At 49.4% G+C, this 26,708-nt stretch overlaps 1 long non-coding RNA gene across 1 annotated transcript; it reads left to right on the top strand.

Moving 5' to 3' along the window:
• Positions 1 to 16,902: 16,902 nt before the first annotated feature.
• On the top strand, positions 16,903 to 19,804 carry LOC117097669. The gene is made up of 2 exons (XR_004443025.1): positions 16,903 to 16,939; positions 19,356 to 19,804. It is a non-coding gene; the product is annotated as an uncharacterized LOC117097669 (long non-coding RNA).
• Positions 19,805 to 26,708: the final 6,904 nt, after the last annotated feature.

The raw sequence follows: 26,708 nt of genomic DNA, 5'->3' as shown, positions 1-26,708 counted from the left end.
CCCGGGAGGCGGAGCTTGCAGTGAGCTGAGATCTGGCCACTGCACTCCAGTCCAGGCGACAGAGCGAGACTCCGCCTCAAAAAAAAAAAAAAAAAAAAAATTAGCCCTTTTTGTCTAGGCGTGGTGGCTCACGCCTGTAATCCCAGCACTGGGAGGTCGAGGTGGGCAGATCGCAAGGTCAAGAGATCGAGACCATCCTGGCCAACATGGTGAAACCCCGTCTCTACTAAAAATACAAAAATTAGCTGGGCGTGGTGACACACACCTGTAGTCCCAGCTACTCGGGGGGCGGAGAGATTGCAGTGAGCAAAGATTGCATCACTGCACTCCAGTCTGGCAACAGAGCAAGACTCCGTCTCAAAAGAAAAAAAGAAAAATTAGCCTGCCCTTTTTTTCTTTGAGACAGGGTTTTACTCTGTTGCCTAGGCTGGAGTACAGTGGCACTATCATAGCTCACTGCATCCTCAATAGGTAACAAACTAAGTGGTGAGTTTTAGGGAAAGGGCTTGTCCGCATGTGAGAGATTTTAATTTTTCAAACTGAAGTTGAATGCCCTAGGAGATGCCACAGGCCAGCAAGTACAGGCTGCCTCGCTTCACTAGTACTTAACCCTCAAGCAGGGAAGCTGTTCCTCTTTAGCCCAAGTGGAGGGAGTATGGGGTTCTGGTGTGGATGCTGTGCACTGCCGCTGTTGGGGAGGGCTATGGCATTTGCTTGTGTTTCAGGCCTGGCGGGCGTGTTCTCTGAGTTGCTGCTGGAATTGTTTAGGGCTCGCATCACTTGGTGGAATTGCATTTGGGAGCTTCAGGAGGCCTGGGGTTTTCTCCAGCGTCAGCAACAAGGACGGCTCAGCTGGCTGTTTTGCAGCCTGACCCTGGAAGAAGGGTTTGGGGCTACCTGGGGCAGCCAGCTACCATTGGGCTGCTTTTGGCCCCTGTGGGTCTAGTGGGCTCAACACTGAGTACTATTTGCTTGTGGACTCATATAATCTGAATGCCGTCTATAAACCCACCAAGGTATGTGCCACTATAACTTAGAGCTTTAGGGAAGGATTCTCAGACCATTCATACCTCTTCCTCAGGAGTGGCAATGCCAGGGCTGAAGTTCCTTGGGGAAAAGGGGATCACCTGTTAAACAGTCCTTGAGTGTAGTGGGCAGGAGCTTAAATCACTCCCAATTTCTTCTCCCCATGGTAAATCTCAAGATCACCATGGCCATGTTGATTCAAGGTGTATGTAGAAATTTGTAACTACCAAGAAGTTCTAATTTGCTCTGGGCCTCCTAGGTTAACATGAATGTTGTATAGAACTGTGTTTGTGTACACGATTGCACTGGGCACAGGAAGGCTCACCTCTTGCCCATCCTCAGTGTTTCGCAGACAGGCTGAACTATGATCTGTGGTAAGAAATACCTCTCCCGTCAAGATCTTTTACTCATCCACACCTTTGGTGAATGAACACACGCACAACTGGTGAAACAAGTCTGAGCAGTTCTTAGCTTTCTGTGTCGAATTCTCTTCACTTTATAGCTTCTTGCTGTTTCACTGAACAGGATGCTGTATGTGACCAACTGTGTTGATTTCACAGCCAGCTTGAAAACCTGGGTTCTCTGGACCTCAGCATGCAGCACAGGGTAGGTATAGACATTTCTTGAATGAGTTCATAAAAAGTAGCTTGAAGTTTTCTAGGGTTTCACAAGGAACTCCCAATTTTCCCCCTTCCTGGGCCTTAGGTCTGTTGAGAACTAGGCTGGTGGTTAAGAGAAGGATTTTGGGGTGAGTAGGGTGTAGGTGACAGTCCCACTGGCGGCCTGTCTTCCGGGGCCCTGCCTCAAGACTGTGGTGTGGAAGATGCCTAGCACCACGCCTGGTGCGAAGTGAGGACTCAGTTGTTAGCGTTTAAATGTGCTTGTCTTGGCATGACTGGATAAGATTCCCTCCTCAGAGTCCACGGGCTCTCTCCTGGGTTCTGTACTGGCCTCCAGCCTCTGCTTCCCCCTTTCTCCTCTTTACTCTTTGTTTTGTGTTTCTCCTTCTTCTTGCATGTTAGAATCAGCCACTGGGCATGCTGTACCCCAGAAAAACTACATGGGACTCTGGGGTGGGGCCCAGGCACTGAGATTTTCCATGCTTCAGCAGTAGGGAACCTTTAGCACATTCCTCAGAGGGGAATGTTGCTTTTGCTTCTTTGCCGATTGTTAACTGGGCGGGTGGCTAGTGGCACTGGGCTTCTTGGGGCCAGCCCTGTGGCTGAGGACAGATGGGGCTGTCAGAGGATTCAGCCCCTACTCTTGGGCTGCCTGCCACCCACTCTCAGTCCCTTGGGCTTTGGGGAAGTCAGCACAGTCAGTGCGTTCCTCTGGGCCAGGGTGTTTGGCTTGGCAGGAGGAAGTTGGCACCCATGGGCTCCAGGGCATGGTGAGTCATGGCTCACCAGGGATGACCTAGCAGGTGTGCCTTGGAGACAACTCCCTGAACCTGGAAGCTGGTGGGGCTTTTTCTCCTGGAGGGAGGTTTAAATTACAGATTTCTAGACTCCCCACCTGGGGACACATGCTGAATCCAAAGGTCTGGGTAGGACATGGTATCTCTAAAAAAAAAAAAAACAAAAAAACAAATTAAAGAATTAAAAATGGGTTCTGGCCAGATGGGGTGGCTCATGCCTGTAATCCCAGCACTTTGGGAGGCTGAGGCAGGTGGATCACTTGAGGTCAGGAGTTCAAGACCTGCCTGTTTAACATGGCGAAACCTCATCACTACTAAAAATACAAAAGAGAAAAAGAAAAAAAGATTCTAAAGTCCTACTACTTGTTTACCTCTTTACCTCTGTTTACACTTGGGGTTAGGACTACTTGGGGGAGGGGGAAATGGTAGAGGAAGGTACAGGTGAAGTCTTGTGTAGGGTCTCCTGCTCCCAGATGTCACCTGCAGGTGAGCCTGGAGTCGCCGCAGCCTCTTGAAACTACGCGGGAAGCTGGACCAAGGTCAAGGCAGTTGGACGCGGCAGAAAATGAAAAGACCGTTGGTCCTTAAGCAGTATGTCAGCCATCCTATTAAGTGGAATCCTGTGATATGCAGCAGCTTTCTGCCCATATTCCTACAGACCCCAAATCTACTCACCCGGCCGGGAGCTACGGATGACAGTGTTACAAAATACCTGTCTGGGGAGTATACTGTATTCCCAGAAAACCATGTACCAAAGGGGTCGTATACACACACCACTTCTTTCCCTGTTCAAGTAGATGGGAGCCTTGTTGCCAGTCTATGCAGAACTACATCTTTCGTTATGTAAAGCATATTGCAGTGAAAAAGCTAAGGAGTGCTTAATGCCTTCCCATTGGGCGGGTTCTGATGCCTCCATTCACATGATGAGCCTGTGTCACCCAACCGTGCCCATACGTGGCCCCAGGCTGGGTACTGATTGGACCCCTGCCTTGTGCCCTGGGGACACCCAGCGGGCCCTTGGGGAGCCCTCACAGGCTGTGATGGCAGCTATGCCCTGAGCTTCCAGGTGCAGCCTGTTGGTTGAAAGGCTGTGTCACTAGCCCATCTTGGCAAGCTCCTTAGCTTCTCTGCCTCAGTTTTGCCATCTAAAAAGAGGATAGGTTGTGAGGATGAAATGAGGTATTGCCTATAACACTTTAGAAGGGTACCTGGCACTTGATAATTTTTAGTCCTGGCGATGTGGCCACAAGATGGCATTCTCTCTCCATTTCTCCATGGGTGACTTGGAGCAATCAGGCAATTGTGAACCGTCCCCAGACGAGAAGAGGCCATTCCCAGGTGAGAAGAGGGACTCTGGAGGAGGAGGGCGTTCACTGAGGTCGGCAGGAAGCTTGGTGGACAGTCAGCAGGAACGGCCTAGGTGATACTCGTTCCTTGGTTCATCACAGACTCACCTCAAAGGAACTGTTTCCACACTTGTCAACCTTAACCCACTTGCAAAGCAAAGGTGGGCTCTTCCGAAGCTGTTGTGACCTGAGATAGGGATGCCGATGCAGCCCAGTGCAATCCCATTTTAAACCAATTCACCGGGCTTGGCTTCTGGAGTCTTCACTGGGCCTTTGCGCCAGCTGCTGAAGCCTGGGCAGCCGGCATGTCGCGAGGGTGTGATTGCTGTCCTTGCACAGGCTGCTGGGGGAGCCGACTGGGTAGCCTCTCGAACAGGGAGTGGATTATTTCCAAACCTTGGGTGGCTGAGCTGGGCCTTCTGAGCCTGGGGGAGGGCTAGGGGGCTCAGTGGACCCAGCAATTGGGATTTCCCTTCCTTTCAAGGTGTGACCTAGCAGGGCCTGGTCTGCCCAATGGAACCTTCTCCAGAGGCCTCCCTTGTTAACATTCACTTCAGCTGCAAGTTCGACAAATACTGTGGTTTACGTCTGCTCCCGGGACGTCCTTCTGCCCATTCTTTTGCAAGGTCATCCCCCTTACTGTGGCCCATCTGATGTGTCCTCCCAGGCATGTTTTCACCCTCCCCTCCTGTGTTAGTCTCTGGGCGCCTTGTTTCTCGTTCTGCCTTGTGATGATTTTCCTTGCTGGTTTACTGGTGTTTGGGGTCTGCCATTGCTGGAGGGCAGGGTCTGCATGTGTGCGTTCACTGTTGGCCTGGCACTGAATAGGTACCAGTACACAGATGAATGAGGGGATCCCCAACTTACAGATGAGAGGACTGAAGCACTGAAAGGTTTTGGGGGGTACCCAGATCTGTCTGGCTTCTGTCCTGTCCGAAAGGTACTCGTGAGCATTTCTTGTCAAGCCCAAGCTTGGGTTCAAATTCAGAAGGGGATTGGGGAGTGTGGGCTGGTAGGAACTTGGGCAGATAACTTAATCTGAGCCTCAGTTTTCTCATCTGTGAAGGTGGGCATGACGAAGGTAACTAACTCACTGGACTGCAAGCACATAAAACATTTGGTTGGCTCTTAGTGTGCATTCAACAACCTCTGTTTTTTTTTTTTTTTGAGACAAAGTCTCACTGTGGTTCAGGCTGGAGTGCACTGGCATAATCTCAGTTCACTGCAATCTCTGCCTCCTGGGCTCAAGCAGTTCTCTGGGCTCAAGCAGTTCTCCTGCCTCAGCCCTCCAAGCAGGTGGGATACAGGTGTGTCCCACCACACCCGGCTAATTTTTTTTTTGAGACAGAGTCTCTGTTGTGCAGGCTGGAGTGCAGTGGTGTGATCTCAGTTCACTGCAACCTCTGCGTCCTGGGTTCAAGTGATTTTCCTGCTTCAGCCTCCCGAGTAGCTGGGATTACAGGCGCACACCACGACACCCATCTAATTTTTTTTGGATTTTTAGTAGAGATGGGGGTTTCACCATGTTGGCCAGGCTGGTCTTGAACTCCTGACCTCAGGTGATCCACCCACGGCCTCCCAAAAGGCTGGGATTACAGGCGTGAGCCACTGCACTTTGCCCTAATTTTTGTATTTTTTATTGGAGACGGGGCTTCACCATGTTGGCCAGGCTGTTCTCGAACTCCTGACCTCACGTGATCCACCTGCCTTGGCCTCCCAAAGTGCTGGGATTACAGGTGTGAGCCACCGTGCCTGGCCAACGACCTCTTGTTTTGAGGGCCTGGCTTTGCCCGGCCAGTGACCCAAAGACGCCCATGAAACTTGTTTGACCCTGGTCGACTCAGAGGAACCTGGGCTGAGTTAGAGACCTTCCCCTCAGTCACACACCATTCAGTGATGTCAGCAAATGCTGAAATCATCTTTCCCCTCCCACAGAGCCATGCACACACAAAGGCCTGACCCCCACAGGGACATCTGAGGTCAGCCGCGAGCCCCCTAAGGCTAGGAACCCTGCATTTTCCTGTGGTGACTCACTTCCTGTTTGGGCTTTGGTTTTTGAAAGAGAAACAGCGCAGAGTCCGCTCCATGGAAACGGCTGGGCCCGCCCACCAGAGCCTTAAAGCAACAGTTTTCCCACGGCAGGGCTTGTCCTGGGAAGACCGTGGTGGCAAATGGGATGCTGATGAATGGGCCCAGAACTTCTTGAGTCAGGATTTGAACTGAGGGGGGCCTGCTGCCAGATTCCACAGGCCAGACACCACCTCTTTTCCCCACCTGGATTTTCAGTTCCCCTGAGGAACCACCTCTCTTGTCTCTGAGTGTCCCATCTGGTTCACTGAGCCTAGAAGGACTAGTAGTGCCGGGGCATTTACTTGCTAACCTTGTTTAACTCGCTGCCCTCTCTGGGCCTCCACTGCCTTTTGTCTCAAACTGAGTGATAAAATCCCAGGTTGATTGTAAAAATCCATCCTGTTTGCTTGGGGTGGCACACTCAGATGCTGGCAGCATTAGGTGAGTAAGCAGAGCTGGCAGCCTGAGACCACGGCGATTCGCAGAGTGCACATCTGTTTAAGGACACTTAAACCCATGTGTTTAAAAACAGACCATGTTCACCCACCAAGCACATCTGTGGACAGGGCTGGCTTTGGCTTCCCGTGGGTCAGGGCACCTGGGAAAATGGGCGGGTATGCTTCCATGTTCTTTCGGAAGCAGCTCTCTGGGCGTCACTTTCCCCATCTCTAAAATGGGCTCCCTCGCCTCTCCTGGATCTGGGGTTCTGGGCTGGAATGCTCAGGAATCAGTGAACGGTACTCGCAGGTGCTTATTCTCTGGGTTTGGAACCTGCTCCTCCCGCCCCAAACATCTTCCGGTTTCCAGACTACCAGGTGGGGTCCTGATGGTGCCTTGGGCCTGCCCTTCGGGGCTCTGTTCTATAGGACCCTCCGTAGGTCCTGGTTGTGGCTGTAATCCTGTGATCCTTTGGCAGAAGACAAACCTATGGCTGTGTGCAAAGCAGGCTCCGGCTTCTCTGCAGGCAGCAGGATGGGGACGAGACAAACAGGAAGTCCACCAATCCTGGAGGAATTCATGAAATGCCCACAGTGGGATGCGAGGGGCCGGTTACCACAGTCATCTTGATAACCAACCCCATTCCTCAGCCGGCTCCTGGGTGCTTTCCATGCACGTCCCCAAGGGATGTGTTTGTACCTGTTTTGCTGATGCTCAGAAAGGTAGAGTGATTTGTCTGAGGATGCCCAGCTGGGACTCTCACTTAGGAGTTTCTGTCTGTAAGGTCCAGGCCCTCTTCCCCTGTGCAGCGTTTCCTTACCTGGTCAGAGCACAAGCCTTGCTTCCGTGGAGCATGTGACCCAGGAGAATGACATGTGGGGTCACTTTTATGTGTTTCACTTGGCTTTTTATTCACTCCAGATAAATGGTGGTGGTTTCCTGTCTAAGCAGAGAGAGAGAGAATAGTTTCCTGATGATGCTTTTTCCACTGAATTATGCCTTTAAAAAGTTTTAATTTAATTTAATTTTTTTGAGACAGAGTCTTGAATTGAGATTGAGCCACTGCACTCTAGCCTGGGTGACAGAGCAAGACTCTGTCTCAAAAATGGAAAAGCAAAAACAAAGTGATACTGAACACAGCTTCGAAAAGATAAGTGGCTATTACTTGGGGTTGGGAAGCCTGAGATGACGTGCCTTCTCACATGCTGCTGCTAAGAGGTGCTAAAACATTTTGAAAAATAAGTTGGCTGGGCCTGACACAGTGGCTCACGCCTGTAATCCCAGCACTTTGGGAGGCCAAGGTGGGCAGATCACTTGAGGCCAGGAGTTCGAGACCAGCCTGACCAACGTGGTGAAACCCTGTCTCTACTTAAAAAAAAAAAAAAAAAAATTAGCTGGGCCCAGTGGCACGCCTGTAATCCCAGCTACTCAGGTGGCTGAGGCAGGAGAATCGCTTGAACCTGGGAGGCAGAGGTTGCCGGGAGCCGAGATCACGCCATTGCACTGCAACCTGGGCAACAGCGTGAGACTGTCTCAGAACAACAACAAAAAAAGTTGGCTGTGTCTATTAAGATCTTCAAAAGTGGTTCTAATTTTGGGTTTTATAATCCTGTTGCTAAACATATGTTCCAATGGAATAACAGTTATAAAAGAGGATTTTTTTTTTGAGATGGAGTTTCGCTTTTGTTGCCCAGGCTGGAGTGAAGTGGTGCAATCTTGGCTCACCGCAACGTCTGCCTCCCAGGTTCAAGCAATTCTCCTGCCTCAGCCTCCCCAGTAGCTGGGATTACAGGCATGTGCTCATGCCTGGCTAATTTTTTGTATTTTTAGTAGAGATAGGGTTTCACCATGTTGGCCAGGCTAGTCTCGAACTCCTGACCTCAGGTGATCCACCCGCCTCGGCCTCCCAAAGGGCTGGAATTGCAGGCGTGAGCCACCGTGCCCAGCCTTAGAAGAGGATTCTTTTTTATTTCTTTGTTTGTTTTGAGATAGAGTCTCGCTTCTATTGCCCAGGCTGGAGTGTGATGGCGCAATCTTTGCTCACTGCAACCTCTGCCTCCTGGGTTCAAGTGATTCTCCTGCCTCAGCCTCCTGAGTAGCTGGGATTACAGGCATGTGCCAACACGCCTGGCTAATTTTGTATTTTTAGTAGAGGTGGGGTTTCTCCAAGTTGGCCAGGTTGGTCTTGAACTCCCGACCTCAGGTGGGGCCCTCACCTCAGCCTCCCAAAGTGCTGGGATTACAGGCATGAGCCATCACTCCCGACCGAAAGAGGATTCTTATGCAACAATAGGAAGTGTGGTACTTGGAGTGGAAGACGGTGAGGAATAACCTAAAGCCCTATTAGGGACTGGTTCATCACATCTTATTAGTTTCATTGGATAGAAAATTATGAATCTTTTGTAAAGCATACTTTTTTTTTTTTTTCTTTTTTCTGAGATAGCGTCTTCCTCTGTTGCCCAGGCTGGAGTATAGTGGCATGATCTCGACTTACCGCAACCTCTGCCTCCTGGGTTCAAGTAATTCTCCCGCCTCATCCTCATGAGTAGCTGGGATTACAGGCATGTGCCACCACACCTGGCTACTTTTTTGTGTGTTTTTAGTAGAGATGGGGTTTCACCATATTGGCCAGGCTGGTCTTGAACTCCTGAACTTGTGATCTGCGTGCCTTGGCCTCCTAAAGTACTATAATTACAGGTGGAAGATACCGCGTCTGGCCTAAAGTATACTCTTGATTTTTTTTTTTTTTTTTTTTTTTGAGCCAGGGTGTCGCTGTGTCACCCAGGTTGGAGTGCAATGGTCCGATCTTGAGGCTCGCTGCAGCCTCGACCTCCTAGGCTCAGGTGATCCTCCCACCTCGGCCTCTTGAGTAGCTGGGAGTTACAGGTAGGCACCACCATGCCTGACTAATTTTTTATGTTTTTAGTAGAGATGGGGTTCTGCTGTGTTGCCCAGGTTGGTCTTGAACTCCTGGGCTCAGGTAATTTGCCCACCTCAGGCTCCCAGAGTGCTGGGATTATACAAGTGTGAGCCACTAAGCACAGAATTTTTTTTTGAGACAAGAATGCTCCCTGTCACCTAGGCCGGTGTGCAATGGAATGGTCAGGGCTCACTTCAGCCTCCATTTTCCGGGCTCAGGCAATCTTCCTGCCTCAGCCTCCTGAGTAGCTGGGGCCACAGAGGTGCCCCACCATGCCCAGCTAATTAAAAAATAATTTTTTTTTTGTAGAGATGGGGGTCTCCTTATGTTGTCCAGCCTGATCTTGGACTCCTAGGCACAAGCAATACTCCCACCTCGGCCTCCAAAAGTACTGGGATTACAGACATAAGCCGCTTCGCCTGGTCTTGAAAAATATTTCAAGACATGGAAAAATGCTGGTCATATCATAAGAAATATAAACAGTATGATCTCAATTTGGCCAGAGAACAGTGACTGGCAGCAAATTTTCAGTAAATGTTAGCTACTATCATTAATAATTCAAACTCTCATGATCTTCCTCCCTCCCATTCACCACTCAGTTGACAAGTGTCTGAGCGTCTGGGGTTCCAGCCTGGCCACACCTGTGTGTGAGCCGGTTGCCGCCGGTTGTGGGACCTTTGACCTCTGGGCTTTCCCCACCCTCCCATGAGCAGCCTCAGGACTCAACAGTCTCCTGCATCCGCCCCTCTGGCTCTATTTCTGGCTGGGTACTGCCATCTAGAGGCTCATGGAGCACAGGGCACCTGACCCTTACAGCCCCAGTGCTGAGCTCCAGCCCAGGGGCAGAGGAACCTTTCTCATTACTGCACCCTCCACCCTTGAAAGGACCATTTGTTTTCTGGAAGCCTCTGAGAATGTCCGTGCTATAAAGACACTTCAAGATGCCTTACGCTGATTCTTAGGTAGGTCCAGGAAATCTTTGGGGTAACATTCTTAAAATATGGTCCTTGGACCTGCATCAGACGTCCGAGGTAGGAGACAGAAATAAAGATTCCAGGACCGGCCGGGCGCGGTGGCTCAAGCCTGTAATCCCAGCACTTTGGGAGGCCGAGACGGGCGGATCACGAGGTCAGGAGATCGAGACCATCCTGGCTAACATGGTGAAACCCCGTCTCTACTAAAAATACAAAAAACTAGCCGGGCGACGTGGCGGGCGCCTGTAGTCCCAGCTACTCGGGAGGCTGAGGCAGGAGAATGGCGTGAACCCGGGAGGCGGAGCTTGCAGTGAGCCGAGATCTGGCCACTGCACTCCAGCCTGGGCGGCAGAGCGAGACTCCGTCTCAAAAAAAAAAAAAAAAAAAAAAAGATTCCAGGACCTATCGCAAACCTGAAAGTCCGACCGTGCTGGGCGATGAAGGGTGCTGAATATCTAAATTTTTACAGACTTTCCCGTGTTGTCGTTATTATTATTATTATTTTGAGACAGAGTCTCACTTTGTTTCCCAGGCTAGAGTGCAATGGTGTGATCTTGGTTCACTGCAACCTCTGCCTCCCAAGTTCAAGCAATTCTCCTGCCCCAGCCTCCCCAGTAGCTGGGATTACAGGCACCGACCACTACGCCCGGCTAGTTTTTGTATTTTTAGTAGAGACAGGCTTACGCCATGTTGGCCAGGCTGGTCTTGAACTCCTGACCTCAGGTGACTCGCCTGCCTCAGCCTCCTAAAGTTCTGGGATTACAGGCGTGAGCAACTGCCCCCGGCCTTTTCCCTGGTTATTCTGATGCATACTGAAGTTGGAAAAGGATTGACCCAGACCCAGGATACTTATGATTTGGTGATGGTGGGCTTGGCATAGACCCTTTGAGAATCTACTGACAACTACAGACCTTCTCCCTAGAAAAATACACAGACATTTCAGTAGGTTTCTTGACTGTCTGAAGCTCACTCCTGTATGCATGGACTGAGGTCATGAATCTCTTCTCTGATTTAACCCGAAGTTTAGATGAGGACACTGAGGATCAAGTATTCATTGATCTCTTATCACCGGCCAGGCTCTGTGCCCCGCAGAGGATATGGTTTCTGTCCTGTGCAGGTTACAGTTTACAGGCTAATGATGGGAGACAGCTAAATACAGGCGGTAAGAACATCCCTTCCAAAGGTCCTGGGTCAGTGACTAGAAGGAAGTGTCTGGAGCCCCTGGGGAAGCTGGAGGGGAGTGGCTGATGAAGTGGAGGGAGGAGCAGGCAGGGATCAGACCATGCAAGACAGGACAGGTCAGGATAAAGAGCTCAGATTTCATTTCAAGAACGATGAAAAGCTATCAGACAGCTTTGGGGCCAAGTATGTACCCAAGAGAATTGGAAACATGTTCATAGAAAAACGTATGGAAAAATGTTCATAGAAGTATTCTTCATATTAGCTCCAAAGTGGAATAATCCATGTATTTACCAGTGAATGAGTGGATAACAAAAGTGGCCTATCCATATAATGGAATATTATTTAGTTACAAAAAGGAATGAAGTTCTGACATATGCTGTAACATAGAGGAGGCTTGAAAAGGTTATGGTGTTTTTTTTCTTTTGGAGATGGAGCCTCTGTCACCCAGGCTGGAGTGCAGTGCAGCTATCACTGCAGCTTCTGCCTCCTAGGTTCAAGCAATTCTCCTGCCTCAGCCTCCAAAGTAGCTGGGATGACTGGAGACCGCCACCATGCCTGGCTAGTTTTTTGTATTTTTAGCAGAGACGAGGTTTCTCATGTTGGCCAGGCTGGTTTTGAACTCCTGACCTCAAGTGATCTGCCCGCCTCGGCCTCCCAAAGTGCTGGGATTACAGACATGAGCCACTGCGCCCCGGCCTTGGGTACAGAGGTTTGCTGCGGTTCCAGTTTGACTGATCTAGCAAGACTGCCCTGTAGGGGGTGTAGTGACCTCCTGTCAGGATGCACATCATGTCTGGTTGTCACTCTTTGGGGGATGGCAGCAGGTATGGGTGTGCAGTACCTGGAACCACGAAGTCATTTGGGGTTGCAAAGTGATGGTATTCTCATTCTATCGTTCCTTTTCATTTATTAGATGGAAGAGTTCTATATACAGAAACTTCCCCTTATCTCCCATTTGGTTACTCAGTGGTGCAGTTTGCCAAGAGAAGGAAGGATAAATACTTAATTCTTTCCCCCTTAAAAAAAAAATGAATTGACTCACTAGAATTTTCCAGCGGGGACTAATGGGCATTTAAAAAATATTTTTAGCATTGTTATAAACCCATGGATTGAGATATTTAGTATGCAGTTATTTTTTTTATTGATGCTCAAATTGTCCCATCTTTGGCTAGTAGGAGCCTTTTGAAGTCGGTCTTTTTTGTTGTTATTGTTTTTTGAGACAAGGTCTCTGTCGTTGCCTAGGCTGGAAGGCAGTGGTGCAATCTTGGCTTTCTGCAACTTCCGCCCCACGTACTCAAGTGATTCTCCCACCTCAGCTTCCCGAGTAGATGGGGGACTACAGGGGCGTGCCACCACACCCGGCTAAATTAAAACAAAATAAATTGGGCTTGTCTTGGTTACTTAAACCTGTAATCCCAGCACTTTGGGAGGTGGAGGTGGGTGGATCACCTGAGGTCTGGAGTTTGAGACCAGCCTGGCAAACATAGTGAAGCCCCGTCTCTACCAAAAATACAAAAAAGTTATTTGGGTATGGTGGCGGGTGCCTGTAATCCCAGCCACTTGGGAGGCTGAGGCAGGAAAATCGCTTGAACTCAGGAGGCGGAGGTTGCAGTGAGGTGAGATTGCACCATTGCACTCCTGGGCAACAAGGGTGAAACTCTGTCTCAACAAAGAAAGAAACAAACAAAAAGAAATTGTTATTTTTATAGGGAAGAGGTCTCACCCTGTTGCCCAGGCCGATCTGGAACTCTTGGTCTCGGCCTGGCGTGGTGGCTCATGCCTGTAGTCCCAGCAGCACTTTGAGAGGCTGAGGTGGGCAGATCACTTGAGGTTGGGAGTTCAAGACTAGCCTGGCCAACATGGTGAAACCCCGTCTCTACTAAAAATACAAAAATTAGCCTGGTGTGGTGGCATGTGCCTGTAGTCCCAGCTACTTGGGAGGCTGAGGTTGCAGTGGGCCGAGATCACGCCACTGCACTCCAACCTGGACAACAGAGTGAGACTCTGTCTCAAAAAAGAAAAAAAAAAAAAAGAATTCCTGGTCTCAAACCATCCTCCGGACTCGGCCTCCCAAAGTGCTGGGATTACAGGTGTGAGCCACTGCACCTGGCTGAGCCCACACTCTTAATCCCTCCGCGTGGGGCCTCCCATCGTGTACACACAGTCCTCTGGCTTTCTTTGTCCTAATAGCCCTCAAGTCCACCTGCCTCTCTTCACCCCTCCACAGTTGACCTAGTTGAGGCCAACATCCCCCATCACCCAACACCTGCAGTGGCCTTGTCACAAGTTCTTGTCCTGCCTGCTCCCAACCCGTGTTCCACCCAGAAGCCATGGAAATCTAAATCTAAACCTTCCTCGGAATAGACCTGATTGGGACACTGTCCCTGCCCATGGCTCTCTGGGGTGTCTGCTTTGCCCCTGCCACCCTGGCCCGCCTTCCTCTCCATGGGCAGGCTCAGTCCTAGCTCATCTGAAGTCTTCACACCTGCTGGTCCCTCGGTCTTGGGGACTCCCCTTGCCCCTCTTCCACGCCCACTCCATCTTCCCCTGATCAGGTCCTCATTCATCTTCAGCTTTTGTTTCAAACCAGGTGCCACCCAGGCCCCTGCCAATTTTCCCACCTTCTTCCCATTCTTTGCCTTCATCATGCTTGTCCCAGCTTGTCATTATTCATTCAATTCTAGATGTCATTGTCCTGTTCCTTTTGTAGGGGTTGGGTGGGGACCCTCTTTTCAACCGTTGCATCCTTCCTCCCTAGCACAGCGCTTGATACCAGAGAGGGGCTGACATGGAGCTGGCAATGGGTGAGCTGGTGGGGCCCGGCTGGGCAGGAGAGACAGTGCCTAAATGGGCTTCTGCACTCTGGATTTTCTGGCATGTAGGGGAAGGTAGCCCCCCATGTGACTCCACAAAGCCCCGTAGTCCTGATTCCCATGTTCCTCCCTGGCCTGCTCCCCAATTTGCTCCCACGCTTCTCACAATCATGATCTTTCTTCATCGATCTCCCCACTTCTCTCCCTGTCCTTTTCTGCTCTTCCCACTGAAATTTCCCCATGCTTGTCACGAGCAAGGTGGGAAGGAGGGGCTCCATCTGTCTGTCCCTGTCGCTAGTGTAGCTGTGGTTGAGCTTCCATGTCGGGGTTCCAGGCGGGCTGTAGAGGGCAGTGATGCTGCAGCTATGGCCACAGGGAGCCCTGCCTGGATGGGGGAAAGCGGCATGGGAGCAGCTCACAAGCTCTCCGTGGGCATGAGGAAGGCAGACCCCTAAGCCCTCCGTGGGCATGAGCCGGATGGAACCCTTTGCCCTTCTTTCCCCGGAGATAGAGAAACCCCATCTTTTTGTTAGTCTGCACACATTCTCTGCCTCAGGAATAGCTGCCCTGAAAAATTTCTATTTGATAAAATAAGCAATGACTTCAGTATAAACAGAATTTTAAATGTGCGTTTTTTGTTTTGTTTTGTTTTGTTTTGTTTTTGAGGTGGGCTCTCGCTCTGTCACCCAATCTGGAGTGCAGTGGCATGAGCTCAACTCACTGCAACCTCTGCCTCCTGGGTTCAAGGTGTTCTCCTACCTCAGCTCCCATATAGCTGGGATTACAGGCGAGTGTCCCCATACCTGGCTAATTTTTGTATTTTTAGTAGAGATGGGGTGGTCTCGAACTCCTGACCTCAAGTGATCCACCTGCCTCGGCCTCCAAAAGTGCTGGGATTCCAGGTGTGAGCCCTGCGCCCAGCCAACGTGGTGTTTTTGTCTCCTGGGCAATGTTGAAGAGTTAATAACTAAGACTTTACTAATGTAAGATGCATGAAAAAAAGTGTCACAAAATATTTTGCAGTCATCACCTATTCACACTGTGACTTTGATCAAGTCACTAACTTCTGGGTTTCCTCATTTGTAAAAGGGGATTAAAGATAGGATCTAGCTGTGGCAAAGACTTCATACTCATGATCCCTCAAGACCCATTCAAGACTGAAATCGCTTGGTTTTCAGCTGGGGCAAATGGCTACACTGAATAATGACTATATTTCCCAGCCTCCCTTGCAACTATGTGTGACCATGTGGTACGTTCTGGCCAATGGGTTGTAGGTAAAACTGTGGGAAAGTCCTTGAGAGTGTTGCCCTATTTCTCCTCTTTCCTCTTTCCACTGAGCTGGATTGCAGGTGCAATGGTTGGAGACGGAGCAGCCCTCTGGAACAAGACGTCGTCTTTGGAATGGAGAATGAAGAACATGCAACAAGACAGAAAAAAGTCGTTTTATTCTATGGAGCCACCACACCAACCCTACACTACCTTACACCAGATTTTTATGTCATAGAATCTTCTTTTTTTTTCGGATGGAGTTTCACTCTTGTCACCTAGGCTGGAGTGCAGTGGTGTGATTTTTTTTTTTTTTTTTTCATTTTTTAAAATTCTATTTAGTGGTGTGGTCTTGGCTCACTGCAACCTCCACCTCCCGGGTTCAATCGATTCTCCTGCCTCAGCCTCTCGAGTAGCTGGAACTACAGGTACATGCTACCACGCCTTGCTAAGTTTTTGTATTTTTAGTAGAGATGGGGTTTCACCATGTTATCCAGGCTGGTCTCAAACTCCTGACCTCAGGTGATCTGCCTGCCTTGGCCATCTAAAGTGCTGGGATTACAGGTGTGAGCCACTGCGCCCCGCTCATAGACTCTTTTTTATGTTGTATTTAGGCCACTGTCATTTTGGGTCTCTGTGACCCATAGTTGAACTTAATCCTAATAATGCACTATCTAATAGCTTTCTCCAGAAGATTAAATGAGATACTGTGTGCAACTTGCCTATTGCAGTCATGACAGATTGTAAACACTCAGTAACAGCTAGCTTTTTACTGTTAGCTTACCTAGCATCAAGTTATAATAACTGTCCCTTAGTCCCAGTGAAAACTCTAGGGATGAGTTCTGGAAAAAAGAAAAAAGCAACTGGGCACGGTGGCTCATGCCTGTAATCCCAGCACTTTGGGAGGCTGAGGTGGGCAGATCATGAGGTCAGGAGTTTGAGATCAGCCTGGCCAACATGGTGAAACCCAATCTCTACTAAAAATACAAAAAATTAACTGGGTGTGGTGGCAGGCGCCTGTAATCCCAGTTTGTCAGGAGGCTGAGGCAGGAGAATCGCTTGAACCAGGGAAGTGGAGGTTGCAGTGAGCCAAGATCCCACCATTGCACTCCAGCCTGGGCAACAAGAGCGAGACTCTGTCTCAAAAAACAAAAACAAACAAAAAATGGTCATGTTGTTAACTTCTTTTTTTTTTTTTTTTCTTTTTTGAGACAGAGTCTCGCTCTGTCGCCCAGGCTGGAGTGCAGTGGCCGGATCTCAGCTCACTGCAAGCTCCGCCTCCCGGGTTTACGCCATTCTCCTGCCTCAGCCTCCCAAGTAGCTGGGACTACAGGCACCCGCCACCTCACTCGGCTAGTTTTTTGTATTTTTTAGTAGAGACGGGGTTTCACCGTGTTAGCCAGGATGGTCTCGATCTCCTGACCTCGTGATCCGCCCGTCTCGGCCTCCCAAAGTGCTGGGATTACAGGCTTGAGCCACCGCGCCCGGTGTTGTTAACTTCTTTTAAAAATTCTAGCCGGGCACAGTGGCTTACGCCTGTAACCCCAACACTTTGGGAGGTTGAGATGGGTGGATGACGAGGTCAGGAGATTCAGGCCACCCTGGCTAACAGTGAAACCCCATCTCTACTAAAAATACAAAAAAATTAGCTGGGCATGGTGGTGCACGCCTGTAGTCCCAGCTTCTCGGGAGGCTGAGGCAGGAGAATCGCTTGAACCTGGGAGGCAGAGGTTGCAGTGAGCTGAGACCGCGCCACTGCACTCCAGCCTGGCAACAGAGCTAGACTCTGTCTTAAAAAAAAAAAAAAAAAAAAGGAAAATGGTCCGATTGCAAACAATAAGTTCACCTAGAAATGATATCATTTGAGTTGTTCAGTTAATTAGTTTTAGCTGACAAAGCTCAGCCTTACACATTTGCATCACATTTGCATGCTATTTTAATTGGGAGGAAAGTCATACCTTCTTTTCAATAGCTGTGTTTACAAATACGTAACTTTAATTGTCCCACATTTGAAACCCAGCTTTCAAAACAATTTTTTTTTTTTTTTTTTGCTAGGTCTTATAGGATAGGACTGATTAAAAGAATTTAGTTACATTCTTTTTCTGGTCTTTCTCCATTTCCAAAAACATATCTGGGCGTTTTTTTTTTTTTTTTTCAGGAGCCAGTTGTCCTAGTTTAACTTTGTGCTTTGTAACCTATGGATGGTTCATTACATTTTTGTATTTTTAGTAGAGATGGGGTTTCACCATCTTGGCCCGGCTGGTCTCAATCTCCTGATCTTGTGATCTGCCCGTCTCAGCCTCCAAAACTGCTGGGATTACAAGCATGAGTCACTATGCCCGGCCAGTATCGTTACTTTTAACATTTAATAACCACAAACATTTAACAATATTAAATACAACATTTAGGAAGAAGATATAATGCCTGTTACTACTGTATATTGATATAATTTTTAAAAAACCAGTACTAATATTTTAATACTGGGATAAAGCAGTTATTTTTTTATTTTATTATCATCTTTTGAGACAGTCTCATTCACTCTATTGCCCAGGCTGGCGTACATTGGTATGATCTCAGCTCACTGCAACCTCCACCTTCTGAGTGCAAGTGATTCTCCTGCCTCAGCCTCCCAAGTAGCTGGGACTACAGGCGTGTGCCACTATGCCCAGCTAATTTTTTTATTTTTAGTAGAGACAGAGCTTCACTATGTTGACCAGGCTGGTCTCGAACTCCTGTCCTCAAGTTATCTACCCACCTAGGCTTCCCAAAGTGCTGGGACTACAGGCATGAGCCACTGCGTTGGGCCGAACCTGACTCTTTCTGACTTTCCCATATCCCATTCTGTGTCTCCTTAACAGCTTGAGTTTAGTATTTCTTAACATGGAAGGGGAGCCACCAGTTAATTGCACATGAATTTTATGCAATGTTTAGTGCGGGAAACGCTCTTTGAATGAATCCAGATGGTGTCCTTTCTGGGAGAGCAGGCTGAGAACAATGAACCTGTCCAAGGTCCTCTGGACCTGGTGGCTGAGCAGGACTTTGGGAAAATTCTTTGCCTGGAGGCTGCACAGCTATGAGATTGAGAGGGAAGGCTTCCGGGCCACCTGCTGGAATCTGGCTTTGGAACCCACTTGACGTGTGACCTTGAGCAAGTCATGTGACTGCTTGGTGCCTCGGTTTCATCTGTGAAACTGTGCTATGAATAGTACCCACCTCAGGAGGATTAGGAGAGGCAATGTATTTAGGGTGTTTAGCACTGTACTTGGCACCTGGTGGTGGTTCAATCGTACATGAATCTTCCGAGATGTTTAGTGCAGGAAAGCATCTTTGGATGGATCCAGGAGGTACCCTTCCAGGTGAGCAGGCTGAGGACGAGGAACCTGCCCAAGGTCTTCTTGGGTCTGGGGGCTGAGCAGGATTTGACACTCATTTCAAGGCCATTCCTCTAAACCACCCTGGTGATACTTGTCCCGTAGTACCGCCTATATGTGGGCATGGGGAAGCTTGGACTCTGCAGCCAGGCACCCCCAAGTAAGAATCCTGGCTTCCCCACTTCCTGGATGTGTGATCCTGGGCAATTTGCTTCAGGTCTCTGAGCCTCAGTTTCTCCATCTTTTTATTTTTTGAAATGAAGCCTTGCTCTGTCACCCAGGCTGGAGTGCAGTGGTGTGATCTCGGCTCACTGCAACTTCTGCCTCCCAGGTTCAAGCGATTTTCCTGCTTCAGCCTCCCAAGAAGCTGGGACTACAGGCACATGCCACCATGCCCATCTAATTTTTGTGTTTTTAGTAGAGATGGGGTTTTACTATGTTGACTAGGCTGGTCTCGAACTCCTGACCTCAGGTGATCTGCCCGCCTTGGCCTCCCAAAGTGCTGGGATTATAGGCATGGTACTATACCCAGTCCAGTTTCCCCATCTTTAAATAGAGTGAATGATATTACTAATCATAGAGTCACCATGAGGCATGAAGATCATTCATTCCAGCAAGGCACAGTGGTGAACACTTGTAGTCCAAGCTACTCAGGAGGCTGAGGCGGGAGGATTGCCTGAGCCCAGAAGTTCAAGTTCAGCATGGGCAACTTAGTGAGATTCCCCGTATCCCTTTCAGAAAAAGAGGCCACTTACTCATTCATTCATTCATTCATCCAGCAAATATTTGTTTCTGTCTTTCATGAATCAGGAGTCTGTCTAGAGATAAACATTAAGAAATCACGGAATCATTCAGCAAATTGGAAGAATGTAGGTGCTATAGGGAAAAAGCAGAGAATGGGAAAGAGCAGTTGAAGGTACTCAGTTTACAGCCTAGGCAACATAGTGAGACACTTTCTACCAAAAAAAAAAAAAAAAAAAATTAGCTGAGCATGGTGGCACTTGCCTGTAGTCCCAGCTACTCGGGAGCTTGAGGTGGAAGGATCGCTTGAGCCCAGGAGGTTGAGGCTGTAGTGGGATATGAGTGTGCAACCACACTCCAGCCTGGGTGATAAAGTGAGACCTCGCTTCTCTCTCTTTCTACACACACACACACAGAGCATAAGCTGGGTGGCTTAAACGGTGGACATTAATTTTCTCACAGTTCTGGAGGCCAGAAGTCTGAGATCAGGGTGCCAGGCATGGTCAGGTTCTAGTGAGGACTGTCTCCCTGGCCTGCAGATGGCTGCCCTCTTGCTGTGTTCTCACATGGCTGGGAGAGGGAGCAAATTCTCTGGTGTCTCTCTCTTTTTTTGAAACAGAGTCTCACTGTGTCACCCAAGCTGGAGTGCAGTGGCATGATCTTGGCTCACTGCAACCCCCACCTCCCAGGTTCAAGCGATTCTCCTGCCTCAGCCACCTAAGTAGCTGGGACTACAGGCGCGCGTCACCACGCCTGGCTGATTTTTGTATTTTTAGTAGAGATGAGGTTTCACCATGTTGGTCAGGCTGGTCTTGAACTCCTGACAGGCCACGGCACCTGGCCACTCTGGTGTATCTTCTTAGAAGAGCACCAAGGCCATCATGGGGGCCCACCTTCACGTCCTGTTCTATCTTATTTTTATTTTTAAAAAATTTAATTATTTTGATTTGAGACAGGGTCTCCCTGTGTCACCCAGGCTGGTCTTGAACTGCTGGGCTCAAGTGATCCTCCTGCTTTGGCGTCCCAAAGTGCTGGAATTACAGGTGTGAGCCGCTAGGCCCAGCCCCTTATGGCCTCTTCTAAACCTGCTTACCGCCCAAAGTCCCCATCTCCTTATACCATCCCATGGGAGGTTGGAAATTCAGTCCCTCAGAGGCAGAATGGGAAAGAACAAGTGGTAATTTTATTTATTTTATTTTATTATTATTTTTGAGACAGAGTCTCTCTCTGTCGCCCAGGCTGGAGTGCAGTGGCGGGATCTCAGCTCACTGCAAGCTCCGCCTCCCGGGTTTACGGCCATTCTCCTGCCTCAGCCTCCCGAGTAGCTGGGACTACAGGCGTCCGCCACCTCGCCCGGCTAGTTTTTTGTATTTTTTAGTAGAGACGGGGTTTCACCGTGTTAGCCAGGATGGTCTCGATCTCCTGACCACGTGATCCACCCGTGTCGGCCTCCCAAAGTGCTGGGATTACAGGCTTGAGCCACCGTGCCCGGCCAGTGGTAATTTTATAAAAGGACACTTGTGCAAAGCCCTGAAGGGGGTGAGGGAGTGAGTCAGGAAGTTGTGAGATGAGGGCACAGAAAGTGCAGATGCCCCAGGGCAGGAATGTGCTGATGGTTTGAGGGTGAGGATGGAAGGCAGTACAGCAAAAGCAGAGTGAGGGATAGGGGCTGCCGGAAGGACCTTGGCTGGACGAGGTCAAGTTTAGCTGTTGAAAACCATCCACTCGCCAGGTGTGGTGGCTCACGCCTGTAATCCCAGCACTTTGGGAGGCCGAGGCGGGTGGATCACCGGAGGTCAGAAGTTCAAGAGAAGCCTGGTGAACATGGTGAAACCCTGTCTCTACTAAAAATACAAAAATTAGCTGGGCGTGGTGGCGGGCACCTGTAATCCCAGCTACTCCTGAGGCAGGAGAATCACTTGAACCTGGGAGGTAGAGGTTGTAGTGAGCCAAGATCACACCACTGCACTCCAGCCTGGGCGACAAGAGCAAAACTTCGTTCCAAAAAAAAAAAAAAAAAAGTTAAACCACCCACTCATATTTGTGGGGTGCCAGTTTTGTCCCAGGCACTGTGCTGGATGTTAGCGAGAGTTCGGGGCTCCAACAGCTCAGCCTTGCATTTGGGGGCAGTTGGGAGCTCCCAGATGGGCTTTCTGGGGAATCCATGGGTCATATTGATACAGAATGGCTGGGCCCCCAGCTAAGCCCCACTCTCAAGCCTGGAACCTCAGCCCTGAAAACAGCTGACCCTATTTTTCACCCAAATGATTGCCTTTCTGGCCTGCCACATTCCCTATCTTGTGCCCATAAAAAGACTTCAGCTGGTAGAGCAACAGGAGCGACTGATGCAAGTGGTTGGGGATGAGGGCATACATGTGGCTGAGCGTCGGAGACTGAGGATAGATGCGGCTAACTTCAGGCGGTGCAGCTTCTGGGAAGGATCACCTTCTTCCCACACCATCCTCTTTCCAATTCCCCATCCCGCTTAGAGTCACTTTTATTGTCCAATAAAGTCCTCCACATATACACTACCCTTCAAACAGTTTGTGTGACCTGATTCTTCCTGGATGCCGAACAAGAACTCAAGTGTCAAAAAGGGCAGATGCAGGAGGCTGTCACCCAAACCCTTTGCTGAGCTGTTAACACTTAGGCATCCATAGACTGCAGGCTGAGTGAAACGAGCCACTCCAGTTCCTGCCCACGAAGGGGGTCCTGTCTCAAAACCAGGGTGTACTTCGTGATGAGAAACCGGTGTTCTGATGCAGAACAGATACACCCTTTCATCATCTCGTGGCTTATTTATTAGAAATGACTTGTAAGGTTTTTTTTTTTTTTCCCTAGGAGGGATTGATGTCCTTTGAGTCTGGGTCTCTTCTCCTCCTGTCCCCACTGGCAGCAGAACTGGGTTCATTTTCCTTTTCCTGCAGCGCTCCAGGAAGAACTGCCAGCCTTTGGGATGGATACAGATAATATATTCTTTTGAAGCACAGGCATTTTTATTATTATTCAAATCTTTAAAATGTTAGTCTATTGAATTTGAAACTTGGATCGCATGGGGCCCCGGGACCAGTTCTTTTCTTTTCTCCTTCCCTCCCTCCCTTCCTGTTCCCCAAGTTGAGTTTTCCCTTGTTCTGTTAGCCCCAGCAGATGCCAGTTCCTCTCTCTCTCTCTCAGTGTGTGTATGTGTGTAGGGGGGTAGGGGTGGGGGAGAGAGGGAGAGAAGGGTATGTATATATATATTGATTTTCTGTTTCTGATCTCTGTCTCTTTATTTCGACCTCAACTTCAGCAATGTTGACATTTGGGGCTGGATACTTCTTTGTTGTGTGCGGGGAGCTATCCTGTGCACTGTAGATGTGCAGTGGCTTCCCTGGCCGCCACTCACTAGATGCCAGGAGCACCCCTTCCCCACCCCCAAGTTGTGACCCCCTCTCGCAAATGTCTCTAGACATTGCTGAGTGAGCCCTGGGAGGCACAGTGGCTCCCAGCTGAGAAGGAGTCTGTTCTCTTCTGCATCTCCCGTTAGCTCTGTCCCTGGTGAACACAAGCCGGTAATCAGGGACTGAACTGTCCTCGAGGCTGGGAACTCAAGGCCACACTACCTCACCCCATGTTTCTCTGATTAGCGGCAGCCTCCTCAGCCCCTCGAGGCCAATCTGAGGGATGGAACTCTTATCTGGCAAAGAGCGGGAATGAAGAGAGGGACCAGAAAGAGCTTTCTGCTAAGTGCCCCCATTGTGGGCCTCAGAGCATGCACAGTCACCCGGGGCTGGTTAAAACTGGAGTTTCAAGACCAGGCATGCTGGTTCACAACTGTCATCCCAGCACCTTTGGAGGCAGAGGAAGGCAGATCGCTTGAGCCCAGGGGTTTGAGACCAGCCTGGGCAATGAGGAGAAACCCCATCTCTATGAAAAATTTAAAAACTAGGGGGGCATGATGGCACCTGCCTGTGGTCTCAGCACTTGGGAGGCTGAGGTGGGGGCATCAAGGCTGCAGTGAGCTGTGACTGCACCACTGCACTCCAGCCTGAGCGACAGAGTGAGCGTCTGTCTCAGAAGACAAACAAAAACCATCTGGAACTTCCTGGGCTCACCTCCAGCCTCTGGTGATCCATTTAAGGCCATTGCTTTGGGCTTTGACAACATTCAAGTGATAGTGTCATGTGTCCCATGTCCAGGATTCCAAAATGTGCCTTGGCAGGTGACAGTCCACTCTGCGCCGGCTGCCTGCCTGTCACTCTCAGGACCCTGCCTTTGCGAATGTCCATTCCATAAGGGCCGAGGGTCTCCTGAGTTTTTATGGCTTGGGCTCTGGCCTGTACCTTACTCAGTTATTTGGAACCAATCACATATAAATTCTAAGCTATTAGGCTGTAGAAGGAGAACATTGTCCTTAACCCATCTTGGATTCTTGGGCTAGGGCCCTGTGAATTAGATGAACAAAAGACTGGTGAGTGAGAGAAAAACAAATTCATGGACATGGGCATCAAATTTCCACTCGAGAGCCCTCAGCCATGGGAGTGCTTGGAACGTGGGCTTCTAGAGCAGTGTTTCCCAACCTTTTTGGCACCAGGACCTGGTTTTGTGGAAGACAATTTTTCCACAGAGAGGGCGGAGTGGGGGATGGTTATGGGATGATTCAAGCACGTAACATTTATTGTGCATATTATTTCTATTATTATGACATTGTAATAGATAATGCAATAATTATAGAACTCACCATAATGTAGAATCAGTCGGAGCCCCGAGCTTGTTTTCCTGCAACTAGATGGTTCCATCTGGGGATGATGGGAGACGGTTGACAGATCATCAGGCATTCGGTTCTCATAAGAAGTGGCCAGGCGAGGTGGCTCACGCCTGTAATCTCAGCAGTTTGGGAAGCCAAGGCGGGCGGGTCATTTGAGGTCAGGAGTTCGAGACCAACCTGACTAACATGGTGAAACCCCATCTCTACTAAAAATACAAAATGTAGCCGGTTGTGGTGGCACACGCCTGTAATCCCAGCTACTTGGACGGCTGAGGCAGGAGAATGACTTGAACCTGGGAAGTGGAGGTTGCAGAGCTGAGACGGCGCCGCTGCACTCCAGCTTGGGCCACAGAGCAAGACTCTGTGTCAGAAAAAAAAAAAAAAAGGATTCTCATCCGGGTGCTGTGTCTCATGCCTGTAATCCCAGCACTTTGGGAGGCCGAGGTGGGTGGATCATGAGGTCAGGAGATCGAGACCGTTCTGGGCGACAGAGCGAGACACTGTCTAAAAAAAAAAAAAAGATTCTCATAAAGACTGCACCACCTAGATCCCTCGCTTGTGTAGTTCACAACAGGGTTCAAGCTATGATGATCTAACAGGGCTGCTGATCTGACAGGAGGCGGAGCTCAGGCAGCTCAGGGAGCAACTGTAAATACAGGTGCAACTTCCTTTGCTTGCCTGCTCACACCTCCTGCTGTGTGGCCTGGTTCCTGAAGGTCCATGAACTGGTATGGGGACCCCTGTTCTATAGCATTTTCACAAAAGAACAATACTTTGTAGAGAAGTGACAAGAGAAAGGAAAGTGATTTTGGAGTTTCCGGGGCGGCGAATTGTGGAAACGCAGCTATATTGGGGAAAGTAATAGTGGGAGGGGCTTGTTACTCAGGTTTGCTGTGGAGATTCCTCCAGGCTGATGAGGGGCTAGACTTGTTCCAGGGATTAGCTCCTGTCCTTCCTGGTAGAGAGGGGAAGGGACACCTTGACAAATGTATGTCCTGCTTTTGGGTAAATAGAGGGACAGCAGGGAGCTGTTCTGGTATCTGCTTTTTCTCCATTGCCTAAAATAATAAGGCAATTGCCTTAAATAATAATGAGCTTAAAATAATCCTTATGCCTACGTGGCGTATTTTGGAGTGGTGTATGCTGCTACCCTTCAAGGCAAGCAGTGCTGCCCTAGAAACCCTCGTCCCTCTGTCCCACGCGTGGGCAGACTCGCTATCCCAGACACCACACACAACACTCCCTCCCTGCAGACGCCTCTCCGCAGTGTGCTCACCTCCTACTCCCTGAATTGCCACGTGTGGCCCTGCCTGCCTTCCCCAGGTAAGCTGTGAAGTGGTTGCTCTGATGTGCCCCAGCCCTGAAGGTCTCAGATGTCAAGCCCTTCTTTCAGGGGGCGCCCACAGTATGTGTTGAAGGCGGCAGAATGGAAAGGGATCTTAGTCCATTTTAGGTTGCTTTTAACAGAATCCCTGAAACTGGGTTATTTATAAGAAATGCATTTTATTTCTTGCAGTTCTGGAGGCTGGGAAGTCCAAGATCAGGGAGCCACATATGGTGAGGGCCTTCTTGCTGGTGGGGTCTCTCTGCAGAGGCCTGAGGTGGCCCAGGGCATCCCCTTGGGGGGGGGGGCATGAGTGTGCTAGCTCAGGTCTGTCTTCCTCTTCCTATAAAGGCCACCAGGTCCAGCTGGGCACAGTGGCTCATGCCTGTAATCCCAGCACTTTGGGAGGCCAAGGCAGGAAGATCCCTTGAGGCTAGGAGTTCAAGGCTAGCCTGGCCAACATGGTGAAACCCTGTCTCTACTAAAAATACAAAAATTAGCCAGGTGTGATGGTGAGTACCTGTAATCCCAGACACTCGGGAGGCTGAGGCAGGAAAATTGCTTGGACCCAGGAGACAGAGGTTGCAGTAAGCCGAGATCATGCCTCTGCACTGCAGCCTGGGTGACAGAGTGAGATTCTGTCTTGGAAAGAAAGAAAGAAAGAAAGAAAAAAAAAAAATCACCAGGCCCACTCCCGTGATAACCCATGCTTTCATGAATGGATTAATCCAGAGCCCTCATGACCCAGTGACATCTTAAAGGCCCCGCCTCTCAATACTGCCACATTGAGGATTTAATTTCAACACAAATTTTGGAGGGGACAAATATTCAAACCACAACAGGATCTCACGTTAATGTGGAGAGACAGACCTGATTTGAATCCAGATTCTGCCACTTACCAGCAGTGTGAGCTTGAACAAGTTACTTCCCCTCTTAGAGCCTCCATTTTCTACAAAAGTAGGGCTACACCACTCGGTGGCCTTTATAGCTTATATGACACCCAGACGGGATCTTCTTTTTTTTTTTTTGAGGTAGAGTCTTGCTCTGTTACCCAGGCTGGAGTGCATTGGCGT

This window comes from Trachypithecus francoisi, unplaced genomic scaffold, assembly GCF_009764315.1.
Source record: "Trachypithecus francoisi isolate TF-2019V2 unplaced genomic scaffold, Tfra_2.0 Lachesis_group15, whole genome shotgun sequence".
NCBI lineage: Eukaryota > Metazoa > Chordata > Mammalia > Primates > Cercopithecidae > Trachypithecus > Trachypithecus francoisi.
Note: the sequence above shows the minus strand (reverse complement) of the source record. Positions and strands in the feature narration are given on the sequence as shown.